This window comes from Chondrus crispus, genomic scaffold, assembly GCF_000350225.1.
Source record: "Chondrus crispus Stackhouse genomic scaffold, scaffold_41, whole genome shotgun sequence".
NCBI classification, from domain to species: domain Eukaryota; phylum Rhodophyta; class Florideophyceae; order Gigartinales; family Gigartinaceae; genus Chondrus; species Chondrus crispus.
The window spans coordinates 352964-371849 of NW_005179300.1; positions in this window are offsets into that span (position 1 = coordinate 352964).

The window sequence follows — 18886 nt, forward strand, 5'->3', positions numbered from 1 at the left end:
AAAATTCTCCTAAGTTTACCGGCTATGGGCACGAAAATGCCCTAATGATGGAACAGACGCCAATTTTTGCCTCAAACAAAGGAAAACAATGAAGCAAAGTTTCCTACTGTTCTGGAAACCGGGTAACTCTCTCCTAGTGTCTATTCGACATCTGTCCTCATATGAGGACTGGTGCCTCATATGAGTACAGTGTTAACACGCGTCCCGCCTTTTCCATGTTGGCGGGAAACCGAAACCGATACATCCAAACAAATCCACTGCGACCTTGCAAAGAGGCCCAGGCAAGAAAATCACGTATAAAAGACATGTAACCTTCCTGCAAGCCATTTTAGTAGTGTCACCAGTCAATAGCTCATTTATCAAAGCCACTCCTTTTCCACCCCATGGTCCCTCCAGACTTGCGACTCGTTCCCAATTCCATTGTCCATGCCAAAGCTAGACACGTTTTGGAACGTTTACCGTGCCGGCAGATGTACGGGTCGCAATGGAATTCCAAGGAGCTCAAAGGCATTGTCATCTGTACTGAAAAAAATGTCCAAAAGTCAAGACACAGACATTTATTAGGGCGCATTGGGAGGTAGCATCGGGAGAGACTGTCAAAAGTGTGCTTATGCGTCACGTGCTTCCAGGCGCGCCCCACCCTCGAGACACAAATGGAGATATTTTGCATCATGGGCGTCACGAGACCGATGACATCAATGAATTTGCCGAAGACACTGCAGATTCGGCGGATATTTTACCACTATCAGTGTGTGACGAACCGCTCCCGGTAGATAATAATATGATTGCTCAACACAACGAAAGTCCTGTCTGTACCAGTGATTGTGAAATTACCGCAAACGGCCAGGTTTGGAAATCCTACAATGACGATGATCACATCAATGGAATGGTACGCTGCAAGCGCTGGGAGGTAAAATGCTCAGACGGGTCTATAGTTTCAGAGGGAAGCGAGTGGCGAGAGAGAAAACCAATAGACTATTTCTTGATGATGTTTCCTCTGGCGTACCTGCCAGCTATTGTCAGCATGACCTCCAAAAGTTTGAAGGAGAACGGACACAAGCACACAACTGTATCTGAAATTCTGAGATTTTTTGGTGTGCTTGTGCTGATGACAAGATTTGAATTTAGTGGCTCTCAACGCTTCTTATGGGCGACCAAACCCGCCACCAATTACGTTCCGATCCCTAATTTTGGAAATATTATGCCAAGGAGGCGTTTTGATGCCCTCTTTTTGCATACGAAATTCAGCAGTGGTCCAATCAGAAGCTGCAGCAATGGATCGTCAAATGACCGTTGGGTTATGGTCTCTGATTTTATGGAAGCCATCAACAATCACATAATTAAAACTGTCACTCCGTCCGAACTGCTGTGCGTTGATGAGTCCATATCGCGTTGGTATGGGTTGGGAGGTAGTTGGATTGACATTGGGCTCCCCCATTACGTCGCTATAGACCTAAAACCTGAAGCAGGATGTCAAATTCAAAACACTGCTTGTGGCACAAGCGGAATTATGTTGCGTATGGAATTTGTGATGTCTGCAGAGGACACAACTTCGAAAACATTCGAAGGCGATCTGAATCACGGCACAGCCGTTATCAAGCGATTGGTGGAACCTTGGGCGGGATCTAAAAGGGTCGTTATTGCGGATTCTTATTTTGCGTCAGTGCAAACGGCGGAAAAGCTAATGCAAGTTGGGTTGAGATTTACTGGTGTTATTAAGACTGCTACGAGACGTTTCCCCATGTCACATTTAGGGCGTGTTGAGTTGAGTGGACGTGGGGACGAAGTTTGCCTTCATACGACCATCCAACCAACAAGTACCTCTCTACTGGCCGTGTGCTGGCTTGATAGGGCTCGAAGATACTTTGTATCCACTGCTGGATCGATGAGACCAGGTAAGCCGTATGAGAGGATCAGATGGCAGCAACAGGAGGACGGGCCCTCTCGAGTCACCATCAGAGTGAACCAGCCGCAGCTCGTTGAGCAGTACTACAGTGCATGTCCGGCTATTGACAGGCATAACCGCTGCCGCCAAGATGACTTGGCGATGGAAAGAAAAATTCAAGTCAAGGATTGGGATAAACGGGTTAGTTTGACATTGCTCTCGGTTTTTATAGTGGACTCCTGGCTAGTCTACAAAGGTGGGAGGGGGGCAAAGGGGCTTATGCCACAGCACGTTTTCTACGAGAAGTTGGCTGAGGGTCTGATTGATAACAAGTTTGGACCTTCCACTTTTCGAAGGGTTACAAGTGACAGTTCCATCGACGATGGCTGCTATTTTCCAACCAGTGGAATCAAGGGGCACCTTTCGCCGACCAAGCGTAGAAAAACCTGTTTGGGTGAGTTGACAAACGCAGTTTTTCAGGGACGTTGCGCTGTGTGCCAACAGTTTAAGTCGAAGTTTTTATGCTCCGGCTGTCGTGATAAGGCCAACTTGAACTGTTTTATTTGCCACAGCCAGACAGGCCGTTGCTGCTTTACGAAACACATGGAAGCTGAGCACAATCAGTAAAAGTATCTCACTGCGTCGTCGCCGACAGCGCACAGGACTGGCTACTTCTGCACAGTTATGTTTGTCGGAATTCTCATCTTCTCATCTTCGTTTAGTTTTGAAGGTGACACGCAGACCACGGTGGTATTTGTGGCGGTGCATTAGCACTTATGCTAGCATGCCTCATATGAGGAAAACGAGGCCTCATATGAGGAAAAATTGGTGTCGAGTAGACACTAGCGACGCGTGGCGCGGCAGTCCTGCACCCTTTCCGAGGGGTGCGGTGGTGTGACGCGGCAGTGGCGGGGCTCACGAGGGCAGCAGACTGCTCTGTGCAGTTGTGCTTGCTCCAGCAGTTTGATAATGTCAAGCGGCTGGGGATCGTGTCTCTCCCAGATTTACTCACCCAAGCCAGAGCCGGCTTGATATGAACAAGTGGAGCTATACCTACGTATCGCAAAACGCAAACAGAACCATATCTCCCTGATGTGGGAGTTGTCCCCGACTAATTAATATCTAGAAATTAACCAATAAAATGTCCAACATCACAAGTTGATTGTTCGAATAACTTCCTTATGTAAGCACCATCACTTATGTAAGCACCATCACTTCCGCATTTTCAAGTTTGAGAACAATGCTCTACTTTCGTAACATGTGGTCGACAATATACTGCTCGATTGGATGCGTTGCTTTGTTTGTCTGCATCAGCTTCTGCAGAGCCGCGTTCGGTGCGACCTTTGTCAGTCCATCCGCGGCGTTGTATTGTCTCGAGATGAGGCCGATGTTGTCAATTGTTCTGTCATGATACGCTTGTCTCAGAGCAGAAATATCAACCATTAGGCGTGCTTCTGTGGTGTACATGTTACCAGTGATAACATCAAAGAGCACCTTGGAGTCGGTAAGCAGTAATAAAGGGATAGGCTTCCCGAGAATTATTTGCAAGTCATGCTTAAGAATGAAGGCCTGGTCAAAGGCGTCTGCCAGCGCCAAAGTCTCTCCAGCGGCACTGGACCTAACAACCCTGCGCGGCTTGTGAGATATGAATTGGAGAAAGCAGCAGTCACAATTCTTGTCCATGTTCAAGATGATAAATCCTGACTGACTATGATGGTCAGGTGTATTGTTAAAAGAAGAATCAGAGTATACAATGAGCTGTAGACTGTCTTTGTCCAACTTTGGGAAACGCAAAGAAATTTCGGTTGTGGATCTTAGATACTTGATTATCTTGTTCAAAGACTTGTACGCATCAGAGTTGAACGTCTCCGGTGTGACCTGTGCTGCAAAAGAAACAGCACACGCAATATCGGGTCTTGTGTTGACAACCCATGCCAGCTTAGCACGAACAGACCTGAAGTCATCAAACATTGCAGTACCGGGTAAAAGGACGAGCTTCGAAATATAGGCCTTTTGCGAGATAACTCTCTCTGCGGGCGTCCCTTTGATCGGCATCCCTGTAAATGGAAATGGAACCTGCGCGATGGGTTTTGAGTCAAACGTTGAGGCAGTGATTTTTGAGGAATCCTCCTCAAATTTCTTATCACCTGCCCTCAGTATGTCATCAACATAAGAACCTGAGAGACCAACAAGCCTGTCTGTTACACGTTTAAAGAAAAGAGAAAATTCCCTGTTGCCTGTTCCAGTTTTAGCTCCTTCTTGTGGTGCTCGCTCAATGTCTCGCCCCAATATTCACCAGCATCGCTCAGCCCGTATAGTGGCTTCACGGCCTGTAGAAACTGTTCGATGTCTAGCTGAAGTACATCCGGTCGGACAAATATTTTCCTCTGCAGCTTTTCAGCAGATTGCAAATACGCTTGGTTTATGTCCGTAGACCAGAGGTTAAAACCAAGGATCGTTGCCAGAGCAACGAGCATTCGAATTGATGACTGCTTCAGATTTGTGGCATTGTGAACAACACTGCGCTTGTCACGGTCCATATGTCTACCGAGAACACAGCGTCCCTTTAGAACTTCTTCTCCATTCTTCTATACTTTTCTGCTTTCGTACTTCTATACTGCTCTGCTTTTAAACTTGTATACTTCTTAGTTATGGGATTCGCGGGATTCGCGGGATTCGCCCTCGATCTCGCGTCTCTTCTCTTCATCAAATTGGGCATTTCGTGGATCCCTCGGAGAAATTACCTATGTGAGATACGTATGTGCGGGCAAGCTGTTCTGCATATTGGCTGGTTCCTGATTCAGCAGCGGAGGAGGACTTATGCTCTGTCCTGCGACATTTTCTGTTACCCGAGGCCGTGGATGACCACTATGTCTTGTAGCGACTCCTCTGGCGGGGCTCTGGTGGTGCTCCGGTGAATCAAGAAGGCTGGATATGGAAGGCAGGCTTGACTTGCGCAAGATTGAACATGCGCGGACCAGTACGCTCACCAACGTCAACTTAGATAGCCTTCCCATCTACGGAGGACACAAGATGTGGTCCGGTCCACCGTCTCAGATTGTCTCTGATGACATAAACGGGCTGATTCGGGCGGAAATAGAACTTAGCAGAGGGCGGGGGCTTTCGGTTCAATGACTGTTTGACCCTTCTCTGTGCAATGATTTCAGCATACTCATCCCGAGCTGATACAATTGCTTGTTCCCTCTGAACTTGGTTCGGAAGGCCTGAGTCTACTCCTGGGATGCGCGTGAGTCTCCCAAACACTAGTAGCGATGGCACAAGGCCATTGGGTCCGGCCGTGTCATTCATGGCCTTGACAGTGTATGCCAGTCTCAGCTCTGGGGGTAGTGCAGGATGTGTCAAAGACACTTTGTTGAATATCCTGCGTATCATTGCATGATATGTTTCTCCTTGTCCGAGAGAGTTATGCGACTCTGTACCAGTGGGACGGAGGGTGACATTAGCTTCCCAACACTTCTCATTCCAAGCTCTAGAAGTAAATGCAGATCCCTGATCAGTGAGCATATCATGTGGATAGCCCACGTGCGCAGTAACCCATGCGTACACAAAAGTGTTCCAGACACTTTCTACATCAACTCGGGATAGAAACCGAGCTGCGCTGTAGTTAGTGCCGACGTTCGTGATATGCAGTACTGGTTTCCCATCCAGATACATTAGGTCCATCCTTATGCTCTTGTTGAACACGACATAATCAGGGAACCTGACCTGAAAAGTGATAGGTTGACTAGAGAAGGTTTGACATGCGTGACATGCCTTCCCTATTTCATATAGTAGTCGCCTTGTATCAGCTCTGACTTGGTCTGGATGAGCCCGTAATAGAAGGTTGAGTAGCTTTGCAGTATATGGATGCATGAAATGCAGATGCATGTTTTGTAATTGCTGGCGGGAGTAGTATGCGACAAATTCGTGCTCCCAGCAGACGAATACATGGCCGTGCTTCCTTGTCAGATGCATGGACTAGTTTTCTGATACAGACCGGAGCTCGTTCTCAACAGTATGAAAGCTCCACCCGTGCTTGTCAAGCATATCTAGTCCGATGAGAAAGGGTATGCGTGCATTCACGACGAACGTAGTAACTGGTTTCGGTCCGGCAGGTGTCGGTATCATAATGTTGAGTAGTCCCAGGCTTCTAACTTTTCGGTCTCCGAAAACAAATATGGCTTGAGAGGGAGTAATCTTGAGATTAACACTCACGAAGCGACAGTAAACCCTCGCTTGGCTAATGCCAATGACGGACTTCTGTGCGCCTGTGTCAACAACTCCGCCTTCAAACCGTTCCGGGCTGTCATAGTTGATGCATCTCGATAGAGAAAGGATTGTGTTCTTGATGCAGAATGCAGTGTATTCACGAAGAGGCATAAAAGGTTGCCGATAGAGGCAGTTATGCTGCGTGTGGGCGTTCGAAGAGTCCTTTCCGAAGGTACCCGCGAGCGAGAGCTGTCGGCTCAATGTCCGCCCGCTCACTGAAAAACCTCATCAGAGTTCCGTTCTTCAGGAGAAGATTCAACTTTGGTATCCTCTGTGTTCTCGCCTTGATTCACACTCTCCATATACGGTTCAGTCTGTGTAGCAATCAAAGCTTCGAATACGTCCTCGAACTCCTCTTCGGGTTCGGCATTGTAACTGTCTTCCTCAGACATAAGTTCGAAAAGGACCCTTGCTGCAGCCCCGTTCGGAGGTCCTCTGATATTCCGAATACGAGACCGAGCGGCATTGATCATAGACTGGCCGTCACAAAATGTGCACTCCGCTCGCCAGTGACCAGTGCGGCCACATCTGAAGCATCTCGATGATAGATCGTTTGTGGTCTTAAAACGGAGCGGGGGTCCGGGTCTGTTGCTGCGCGGGTTCTTTTCCTGATTCCTTTCGAAACCAGCACTCGCGATATGTCGGGGCTGTGGTCTCATTCTGAGTCGGTTGTGGCTCTGGAATGAGGGGTTTGCGTACTGTGCTCAGAATCCAATGAAAGACGCGGGCGGCTTTTTCTCATGCGTCTATCGTCAGTAGTGTCTGGGTCCTGACCCATCTGGGCCATTTCATTCTCCCATATGACAAGAGAAGCCGATAGCTTCGTGTAAAGCCCGTCATACGAGAGAGCATCTTGCATCACGTCCTCTTCTGCAGTACGCGACCACTCGTACTTCTCGACGATCTTCATTAATGCCTGCGTTAGAAATGCGTCCCCTCTTTTTACTTTCAGAATTGTTCATTGAGCCGGGCTACTTCATGGTAGAGATACCCTAACGCGGATACACGACTGCAGCTCTTCTTCTTGTGGATATCCTCAATAGTCATTGAGAGGGTTAGCGACTCGATCTGGCGCTGATGCGCTGGTGTGTCAAACTGAGACTCGAGTTGCCTGAACACAGAACCCAGTTCGGTGAATTCGGGCCGGTTCTGGGTATTGGACATCCAGTAGTTCAATGCTGGGCCCTTCAATACGCAAGGGATGAGCTTCACTCTATCATCTCTGGGGAAGTCCTTCTGACCGCAATAGGTCAAGTACGCCTTCCTGGTCTCATCCAAGTTGGGCGACGGTTCCAGTATTCCACTGTACCTTTCGTACTCTTTGAACCTCCTATAAGCAGCGTCAACTCTCCTCTAGGACGACTCATTACTGCTCTCCGTCGTAGTCGGACCGGCCGATGTATCCGAAGTGGGTGACGTCTGAGTACTCGGTCGTAGTCTGTACTCTGCTAACAGCTCATTAGCCCTGTTCTTCAAGGTCGAGTCGTTACTATAAAGTGCGCTAGAAACCGCTTGTGGCACAAACAGACCTCTCCTTTGCTCCACAGTTACACCTGAGAACTGTAGAACTGCTCGCATGTGAAAGAACAGAACATTCATTTTGAGGCAAGAAACGGAAAGCAAGGCCTCCGGCGGAAACAATTCTTGCAGAGCGTCAATGCTTGCATCCGTCGACATATACGTGGTAGACACGACATGCAACAATCCCTCCTTAAATGCATGCTGTTCCTCAGACAGCACTCGCACTTTCTCGATATTGTCGATGAGACTTGTGCGCGCATGTTCACGTGCACTCTCTTGTGTGACGCTGTCTGTCATGACTCCAGTTTCACTCAGTCCACGAGAGAGGTTCTTGTCTACGAGACTGAAAGCAACTCCTACCCGTAGCCTCGCTCAGATTAGTGCCGACTGTCGTGCACTGAGGCCACATGTGGCAGCCTCAGGCAGAGCACGCGTGTTCGGGACGCGGGGGAGTGGGGAACGGGAGACCACCCGGTGATAACCGGCACCGGGGGCCGGGCGCGCGTGCGCGGTAGGTAGACACGGGTAGGAACGGACAAACACAGAGCGAATCGAGCGTAGTAGGGGAGCGGAGTGGCAACGGGCGCGCGTAGGGGCGGTGGTATCCTCGGTAGCAGCGCGCGGTAGGAAGGAGTGGGGATTCAAGGGAATAGATGGGCTCGCGTGGTGCCGCACAGGTTGTGCGAGGACCGGCGCGGGGCTACTACCGAGAATCCAGAAACATGAGACAGAACCCCAGGCTTCGTGCCTGTTTACTTAGGGTGGAGCGTCGACTATGGTCGTCGACGCCGTAATAATAATAGCTTAAAATACGGCAATAATACCGACGTACCAGCTTACATGCTGTACTGTACGCAATACCCCTGGTACCGGGTTATGATACACGAATACACGTGGTGATCATACACGAATACACGTGGTGATAATACACGAATACACGTGGTGATAATACACGAATACGCGTGGTGATAATACACGTTTACACGTGGGTGATGAGCTGTCAGTACTTCGACAGAGCTTACACCAGGCCGTGCTTGAGGGAGAAATGCACGTGTACACGTTGGATAACTCACGTGTGCCTCGCTATTGAGGGAGGCATGTTAGTGCACTACATAGCCCCCCTCGTAGAGTCGAGCGTCCCGCGAGTGGTGATTCAGCTGGATTATTTCCGCTATGTACGGCTACAGTACCCCGGGTTGTGTCCCGACTTGATCGTGCACGGCACGGTGGGAACTCGGCTCGGCGAGGGTGAACGGATTGGCGGACTGTAAGTTGAGCGCGGTACGATGCACGGGGCAATGTTCGCGGGGAGGTACGGCCACGACGGCGGACGTTGGCCTCGCGCGAGCGAGTTTTGGGGACGGAGCATGACCGACGCCCCTTTGTTATTCGAGAGGGCACCGTTCCTTTCAACGGAAGGGTTGCGGGACCCGGACTTGATCCGTACCTACGCGACGGCAACCGGCGAGCTCCCGGGTGGCCTCAGCTTACAGACTGTGTTTTCCAGAGACTTCAGCCATCGATTGGTCGTAGCGAATGAGTTACTACGCCCCGAGTTCAGGCGGACGGATGCCGAATCGCGAGAAGCGTTCGTAAGTTTCATTCGACAGCGCATCCGTCCTACCCCGTGCGACCGGCTAGTTCCCCGGGGGTGGGACTTAGACACGTGGGCGTACCGTGAGGAGGCCGACCGTGGGTATGTTGGCAATTTGCGGCATATTATGGGAGGACTCCGCGAAAGGGAGGAGGAACCATCCGTGTCGATGATGGCGTGGGACGCGCCGTTGCTGCCGGCAGGGTATGCCGTCGAATTGGAGAGGCGGAAGAACCCCGCCATGCATGGGAAACTCAAGTTTGAGCGTCGTATGCGGAACCGCATGGGGGTTTTCATCGCCTACGAGTGGGTAGAGGTAACCTCGTTCGAGCGAGTGACGTTGCGCACGGGGTATCCAGATCTACCGACGTGGTTCGACCAGTATGAAGTCCCGGCGGACTTCATTGCTGAGCTTCCACCATGCCTGGTGTACTACGGTCTAGGCATGATGGAAGATCCTCAATCACCCAAGTGGATGGTGTTTCTGAGTGAATGGCTTGCTATCATTTCGACGCGCTTCATCTGGTCCACGTATGATGGTCGCTTATATGTGCTCACGACAGCCGTTGTGGAGTGGCTGCGGTGTCTCGATTTGACAAGGGTGTTGGGGACTGCCTTTCTGCAGGGTCGACTTCATGCGCTGCTAGATCTCCATGACAGCGTTGACTGGCCTCGGGTTCCTTATAGTCAAGGGCATCACTTCGACAATCCCCGAGTGAGGAATCACTCGCCCGGGCGGCGGTTTGATGCCGGTACGCCGCTGACGGGGAACTGGGATCGCATTGAAGCCGGAACGTTGAACGTCACCCAGTCTGACCTGCTGTTGGGCCGACCGGAGACCACCTCCGGGGTTGGTGGAGAAAATGCACGCGGGCGACCGCGTGAGGAAGTAGCCGAGGGCGATCCGGGCCACTGTGCGCCTGAACCCGCCCGCGTGAGGGCGAAACACGGCGAGCGCAGTACAACGACCGATGTCGTGATGGCCGAAGGTGCAGCTGTCGTGCCGCCGGTAGCGCAAGCGGAGGGAACCGGGTGCGATCCGCTTGAGTTGTCTGACGCCAAGTTGCTCGCGTTACTTCGCAATCCTCTGATGGCGGCGAAAGAGAGACGCCTGGTTGCGGAGGCGGACTCCGTGGAGGTAACCGAGGTGGCGGGTCGCGCGAGTGTGCCCCCGTCCGAACCTCTTCCGACGGAGGTACCCCTCCGCCCGGAGACGGGGGAGGAGCCCGATCGAGGCGTCGGAGCGGAGAAGTCGACTCCCGCAGGAGGGGAAGGGGAGGGAGGGGTGACTCCTGGTGGAACCCGCGAGGTGGTCCCGGAGGAGGAACTCGAAGGCTACGAGGAAGAGAAGTAGTCCGAGGTGAGGCGTCGACCAACCGGCTGGTCGGCGGTCGCGGCCAGTCGCGCGGGCTGGGTGGGTCGCGCCTCGATACACCTCGGACCTGCGAGTGAGAGTCCTCGGGTCTCGAGTTTCTTAGTTGACCAGCGTCGGATATGCGAGCTGTAACCTTCTCGCGTTTTGTCGAGGTGATAAGTAACATCCTCGATCAACCGAGTTTGGGATCCGGGGCTAACGACTTCATTAATGGACCAGCTTCTATTATGCGAGCTGTACACTCTCGCGTTTGTCGAGGTAACAAGTAGAAATCCTCGGTCAAGCGAGTTCGAGATCCGCGGTGACGAGTTCATTCCTTGACCAGCTTCGATTATGCGAGCTGTACACTCTCGAGTTTGTCGAGGTAACAAGTAGAAATCCTCGGGCGAGCGAGTTCGAGATCCGCGGTGACAAGTTCATTAATTGACGAGATTCCGGTAGGTAAGCTGTACACTTTTCTCGTTGTCGAGGTAAAAGTAAAATCCTCAGTCAACGAGTTGCGGATCAGTGGTGGACGAGTTCATTAATAGACGAGCGTCGGGTATGCAAGCTGTACAATCCTCTCGTTGCCGAGGTAATAGAAAAATCCTCTGTCAACGAGTTGGGGATCCGCGGATAACGAGTTCGTTAGTTGACCAGCTGCGATTATGCGAGCTGTAAACTCTCGCGTTTGTCGAGCGTGAGGGAGAAATACACGTGTACACGTGGGATAACTCGCGTGTGCCTCGCTATTGAGGGAGGCATGTTAGTGCACTACACCGACTCTGCTTGTGCCAACTAGGGGACCCACACTCACAGTGATTTGGGTCGGGCCTATAGCACTAAGTAGGACTTACTGCCCACCGTGTTCAACGGAACAGGGGGTACGGCGAATTTATAGCCTGGCAGTGGCCCTCGCAGTAACGGTCCAGAGGACCACTTCGCACTTTAGTCCGGAAGCTCTGCGCTACCGGTAACCGGGCGCAAGATTTGCGGCGAGCTCAAGGCTCACTCTAACTAGCTTCGTCTTGTGGCTCCGGCGAGACAACGACCAGAATCCCGTTCAGTTTCGTGTGCAACCAATCTCTCTCGTTTTCCAGGTCCGGTTTCGGCAGTGGCTTTTGGAGTCAAGTGACGGTTTTGGGAATCCGGGTGGGCCAAAGTTTGTTCCATCCACTTATAAGTGTTCTGGAAACGGAGTAACTCTCTCGTAGCGACGCGTGGCGCGGCAGTCCTGCACCCTTTCCGAGGGGTGCGGTGGTGTGACGCGGCAGTGGCGGGGCTCACGAGGGCAGCAGACAGCTCTGTGCAGTTGTGCTTGCTTCAGCAGTTTGATAATGTCAAGCGGCTGGGGATCGTGTCTCTCCCAGATTTACTCACCCAAGCCAGAGCCGACTTGATATGAACAAGTGGAGCTATACCTACGTATCGCAAAACGCAAACAGAACCATATCTCCCTGATGTGGGAGTTATCCCCGACTAATTAATATCTAGAAATTAACCAATAAAATGTCCAACATCACAAGTTGATTGTTCGAATAACTTCCTTACGTAAGCACCATCATTTATGTAAGCACCATCACCTACCACGTCATCGATGGCCCAGTGAAAAAGGCCAGCAAAATTCTCAACATCTGCCCCAATAGTCACTAGACCCTCCATTGTGTTGTTCCGCGCAGTTTCGGCTGCCTTTCTGCGCGCGTGTGCGCGTCGCACATACAAAGGCCGCACCGATTTCTTGAAAGTCGCAACATCGAGGCGAAACGAAGCAGCTCTGCGCTCCCAGGTGGCCTCATATAGCCGAGAGACGCACAGCGGAGTGCTTGTTGGATATCATTTGCGCCTTTGCCTCCGCCGCTTCCTGTCCATCTACTCTGACCTCTACCGCATCAGTCTCATGGCATTCGCACTTTTAAGGACACCTCTCCGGGTATCAATCCATCTCGAAGAGGCCATCTGTGAGTCCGAACCCAAAATTTGAGCGCGAAACTGACACTGTTTCTCCTTCATCATCGCTTCTATTTGTGTCATTGTTTTGATTTCATCCCGACGTTCAGCCCATTCCGGACGAGGCACGGAAAGGGGCCGTGTTGGATCAGTGGGCCATGTTCCGGCACGTCAGAATGAGGAGCAAATGTTTTTGGGGTTGAAAGAATTCTCGTATGCCGTCTTCATCATTGAGCAGAAATCGTACTTAGTCCAAATGTCGTCTCGTTCTGACGCCATTAATGCGCTTATTACTTGTTTTAGTGCTTGCCTAAATGGTCCAAAAAGTACAGTATCACATGGCTGCGTTCTACCGGACGTATGTGAGGGTACGGCGTACGCAATGATGTTGATCGTCGCAAACAGTTCCAGCATCCGCAGGGACATATGCGAGCGATAGCCATCATAAATTAGAAGGACCTTTCTGTTTAAGCCGTGCGAGTCCTTGACTAAACGTACGAACTGGAGTGCCCAGCAAAAAATTTAATGGTGTCTACACCTCCGATATTTTCTCTAACTGCCACGAGTGCCCCTCTAGAAAGTCTTTCTAGGTACGAGTCAATTTTTGTAACTCCATTGACAACGACCTGCCGGAAAGAAATACGGCATCTCTTGAAAACAAATAAAGGTATATGTGCAGAACCGTCTGCAGCAATTAAAGGCATCACGGTGACACGCGGAATATTGGCAAATCGTGGTGCCCGGGCGTCGGAGCGACTTTTTCGCGATGTGTACTGCTTACGACTGGAGCGTCCAGCGACGTCTTTTCCTGGCGTTGCCACAACTTCATCTAGATTATAGATGCTAGATGCGTCAAGGTTATGCTCCTTGATTATTTCATATTACAGCGAAATGCGTGGTCAGCGTTTCAGCATTACACGCTTTAAATCTTTCTGCCTCTTGGCGGCAAAGACGACTGAAAGAGATAGCCTGTTGATGGTACACTGTTAATCCCCTCTGCCACTTTCTGCCAGGCGTTCCACTTCTAAATGGAAGGTGCTCGCTCCTTACAAGCGGCATGGTAAGGACTGTGGTACAATTGCAAAGTGGCGCTATTGCACTAGGCAGGCGCCAGGGGCCTCGCCGACTACAGTAGTAAGATGTTAACCGATACGGTGCATACGTGGCCAGCACGTATAGATGTGGCCACGTGGGAGTCCACGTGTAGTTAGTGGCACCAGCTCGTGCAGGTGTACACGTGGTGCGCGACCGATCGGTGGGTTAGTACAATAGTCATTTTTAGTTACCGTAAGCTACAGTAAGCTGGCTACAGTATGTACAGCTACTGTAGTTCGTCCGGTGCCACCGCCCTACTAGGGGGTATAAGATAGGGGGGCACCGGGCTGGAAGTAAACCGAGGCAAGCACGCCTCCCCTTACTTCATACCCTAGTCCTTCTAGCGTATGGTTAAGTAAGTCCCTCAGGATTCCAGCTCGCCACCGGTCGTACTGCTCTACACCCCAGTACGACTGCGCGTGTCCAGTCCGGTGTAACTCCCTTGTCCTGTGCTTCCTACCGTTCCGGATTATTCTACCTGACGCTGCAGTGTAGCGGTCCCCCAGGCCCCCTCATTTTAGTTACAGCCTGTCCTTTTCCGTTTTCGGTTTAGCGTCCCTACGGTTGTACCACATTTTTGGTACTCTTGTGGAGGGACGCCTGGGGTTTCTAGACCCTCACCGTCGAGCTCAGGAAAGAAGACATCCGATTCGGTACGTGGAAAAGTTGAAAAACACGTATCAACCCCCGGTTCAAGCAAGAAGTCAAGATGAATCCGACCGGAACCCCGGCGGAAGACTCCGATTCGGGACGGGGCAGTGCTCGCTGCGGCTCAGTCCGGGCGAGTACGGGTAGCAGGTGACCCGGGTCCGTACGCCCCCGTGTCGAAAACCCGGAGTCAGCCACTTTTCAACGGGCGCTGGATATAATTCTATCACGCGTACGATGGCAGATTTGCCTAGTGTATCTAGACGACGTTATCGTCTTTCCGCGTACGCACGCGGAGCACGCGAAACATTTGGACGCGGTCTTGGGGCTTTTGAGAAGCGCCGGCATTTCTCTCAAGTTGAAGAAATGCAGCTTCTTTCAGGCACGCGTACACTACCTGGGGCATGTGATATCCCCAGGGAAGTTAAGCGTGGCAGAAGCCGCGGCGGACGCGTTCGGGACATTTACGTTTCCCCGAACGCTGACACAAGTCAGGTCATTTCTTGGGGCATGTAATGTCTACCGCCGCTTTGTGCAGGGGTTCGCGAAAATCGCGCTCCCCCTCACCAATATGACGCGGAAAGACGCGGATCTGGACTACGATAACCCGACCGCAGCTCAGGTTCACGCGTTCAAAGAGCTCAGGGCGCGGATGATCGCGCCCCCAATTCTCGCGCTCCCGAGATACGGACGACCGTATATGATTGATACTGACGCGAACGCGTATCAACTGGGATGCACGCTTTTACAAGAGCACGACGGGACCAACGATTGGCGTCCCGTCGGCTATTGGTCGTATTCCCTCAACGATAGTGAGCGGAACTACAGTGCGACTGAACGCGAATGTTTCGCCGTAGTGTGGGCAGTCCGCACACTGCGGCCCACTTTGAGGGAACGAAATTTACCGTGAGGACAGACCATGACGCGTTACGATGGCTGATGTCCCTCACAGAAAGCTCCGGCCGACTGACGCGTTGGCGACTACGGTTAGCGGAGTATGACTTCATCATCCAATACACACCTGGACGCGTTCATCAAGTACCCGACGCGCTGTCGCGTCTCATTCCCCCGAGGACCGCCGACGATCCTCGGAAGGCCGTCGACGTGGATGACGACATTCCCACCTTCGACGGCACTACCGTACGCGATGTGTCAGATGAATTTCGCGGCCATACTTGTACCGCGAAATGCGACCGCAAGAGCGACCATGTGTTCGTCACAACGCGAAACAAGGCGGGGAGAAGGAGAAAAATGCGTTCACGCGACGGGCCGGTGGGCGACGAAGAAGCCCCGGCTTTACAAGAACGCGACGACCTATGGCCTCAGATAGAAGAATTCGACGCGGTGGATATTGAACGCGCTCAAGAACCAGGAATTGACGCGTCAGGCTCCCAGGTCGCTCCTCCACAGAACGACCTACCGGCCCCTCTCACCATGGAGGAGATAGCCGAGGAGCAACGCGTCGACGATTTCTGCCAAACCGTACTGGCCAGACAATCGGAAAGTCGCGACTCCGTGTTCTTTGAGGACCACCAAGGTGTTTTGAAGCGCAAGCGCCCCTACGATCCTGATATCATTCAAGTGGTGGTCCCTCAGTCACTACGCGCGCTTCTTTTGCGGCTCTGCCCTGACCCCGCGATCGCGGGACATCTGCGGCAGAACGGCATGTACCACTCGCTCCGACGCAGGTATTACTGGCCACATTTGGCCGCGGACGTGGCAGCGACAGTACGCGGAAGCCGGACATGCGCGAAGAATAGCGTCAAACTCCGAAAACATCTCAACCGGCTGAGATTGTTCCCTGCTACGCGTCCATTGGAGAGCCTCGCGATAGACATTCTCGGACCGCTTCCCAAGACCAAGGGAGGAAAACAATCCCTTCTGGTAATAACAGACCGGTTCACAAAGTTAACTCAAGTCGTCGCGTTGAGGACAGTGACCGCGTATACAGTGGCGACCGCGTTTTGTGACGCGTGGGTTTTCAAGTACGGCATTCCGCGTTCGCTGTTTTCCGATAATGGACCTCAATTTAACGCGAAGGTCTGCCACAGCGCGTGCCGGATCCTGGGGATTACAAACTTGTATACGTCCGCGTACCATCCCCAGACAAACGGCCAAGTGGAGCGCTACAATCGTACCATCGCGTCTATGTTGCGTAACTACGTCAACGAACATCAAGACGATTGGGATCTATACGTGGGGCCATTAACTTACGCGTACAACTCTCACGTACACAGGTCTACGCGTACGACCCCATTCGAGCTTGTGCTCAGTCGACCTCCCCCAGAATTTTCGCTTCGACGGACGGAGGGAAACGCGCCCGTTCCGGATAGGAAAACGCATCGCGCGGAGTTTCTCAAGAAACTGGACGAGACAATTCAGAAGGCATATATGAGCCTGCGATGAACGCAGGCTCGCTACAAACGCGATTTCGACAAACGCGTGAGACGCGTAAACACGCGAGTCAAGCCTGGAAATTATGCATACCTCGACCCTACGGACGGAGCGAAGACATCAAATAAGATCGCGTCACCAGCCGTGGGACCTTACCGCGTCCTCGCGACTGACCAACGTACCATCACGATTGATCGTGAGGGGGTGAAAGAACGCGTGTCCGCGAACCGGTTTGTGTACGCGCCACCACCTGTGGACGCGCCACGGACAAGCATGACCGCTCCAGGTGACCTTACCAACAAGGTCACCTCGGGAACGCAGTACGCGGTGGACCAGCTTCTCGATCATCGCGTAATGGAAAACGGGACCGCGGAGTTCAAGGTGAAGTGGGCAAACTACGAAGAGCCCACTTGGACCGCAAGGACACATATCCCGGAAGAACTCGTCTCGCGCTACGCGAGCCGACTATGCGCATGCACGGGTAGGGACCTCGCAACCGAGTTAAACGCGGACGTTCCACCTTAAGGGGGGGCTCTCAACTGCTTTCTGACGCGTTGCGTTCGAAGTAATTCGGAGAAGCGAAGGACGCGCGCCCCTCGGCAGAGCCTACAATCAAGAAAGAATTGGACCCTGAGCAGCCGTGCCAATGCGGCGGACGAACGCGGACTGTATTCGCAAAAACCAGAAGGCTGAAGATCACTTACCAAACTCATGAACGAGACGGCTGGCGTCGGAATAATACGCAAGGTGAGATGGAACACTGGGTCCGCAGACAGACAGCAGAGAGCACAGTACACGTGCAATGACGTTTCCGCGCTCGGAAGGGCTACTATGCCCGCTGACTTCAGGCCGACCAGCAGCGGAACAAGGGACGCGACGCGCTATGCGCAGATTTGCACACGCGCACGAAGAGCAATGGAGATAGGCGCCAGGACTCGGACGTGAGACGCGGCAAGTCCTGGGACGATCCAGCGCCTTATGAATGGGCAGGAGATGACGACCGGTACTGTACGCTTGCGTGCAGTGGCCAAGCCGCCACCGCCTGGCGGAAATTTAACGAGAAATTAGCTCGGATGACGCGGTCAGCGACATGGAGTACACTGGCGCGCCGTACGCGGGACACGCAATTCTGCGGTAACTCGCACCGCGCCGCGATCCAAGCGGCCGACGCCCCTCCTCGCCAGCACGTCCTTAGACATCATAGGTACAGACCCTGTGGACGATCGCGCAGCCGCGCCCGACCTGCACGCGACATGGCCGCGCAGCCGCGATATTCCCGTGAATGATACCCGAACGCGCATCAAGTACGCAAACGTGCCCTCGAAGCAGCACGGAGCTAGCTATGCAAACGATTGCGCAGTCGCGGCCGAATGTACGTGACACGGCCGCGCAGCCGCGATCGGGAAGCAAACGAGACCAAAACGCGGACCACAAACATGGACGGGCCCTCGAGACAACATGGGGCTGACTATGCGGGCGATCGTGCAGTCGCAGCCGAACTGTACGCGAAACGGCCGCGCAGCCGCGATCGTCCCGCAAGCGCTACCTGAGTCACTCGGATGCACTTCAGCGGGGCGGAACGCCCTCTCCGATCGCGTATGACCCCTTTGGGGGCCACTGAATCTGAGTTATCTGTCTATTCTGCAAACCGCGAACGCGAATTCCCAGCGAGGTGAAGAGCAGAAGGTCGTCGCGCGACAACCAATATGAGTTACGTCCACACCCTTGAGGCATGAACCACGGGAAGAGAAGACCAGAAGACTGTCGCGCGACGACCAAGAGATGAATAAGACTGCAGCTCAACGAGGCAGAGGCCATGTGGCCATAGAAGAGACCAAGGCATGGCGCACCCCCGACACCGCAAGCAAGAACCCGTCGCAAGGACCTCGGCGTACTGCGCCTGCGCACGACGCCATTAAGAGAACCACCCTCGCGTTCGTCACGAGAACCGCCGAGCGCTTAGACCGGAGAAGCACTGAGCTATGGCCACGCCAATTATCATGACGCTCCTGCATAACGGCACCCTCAACCGCTCCTAGACTCATCGTGCTTGGGACTAATTAAGACGAACAGAAGGACACGCATCCCTCTGCGCCGCTGATAATAAGGACCCAGGGGCACGCAGTATGGCTGGGAGGGCGAGGGTGCTCGAACGCAACGCACCAACCCGCGGAAAACG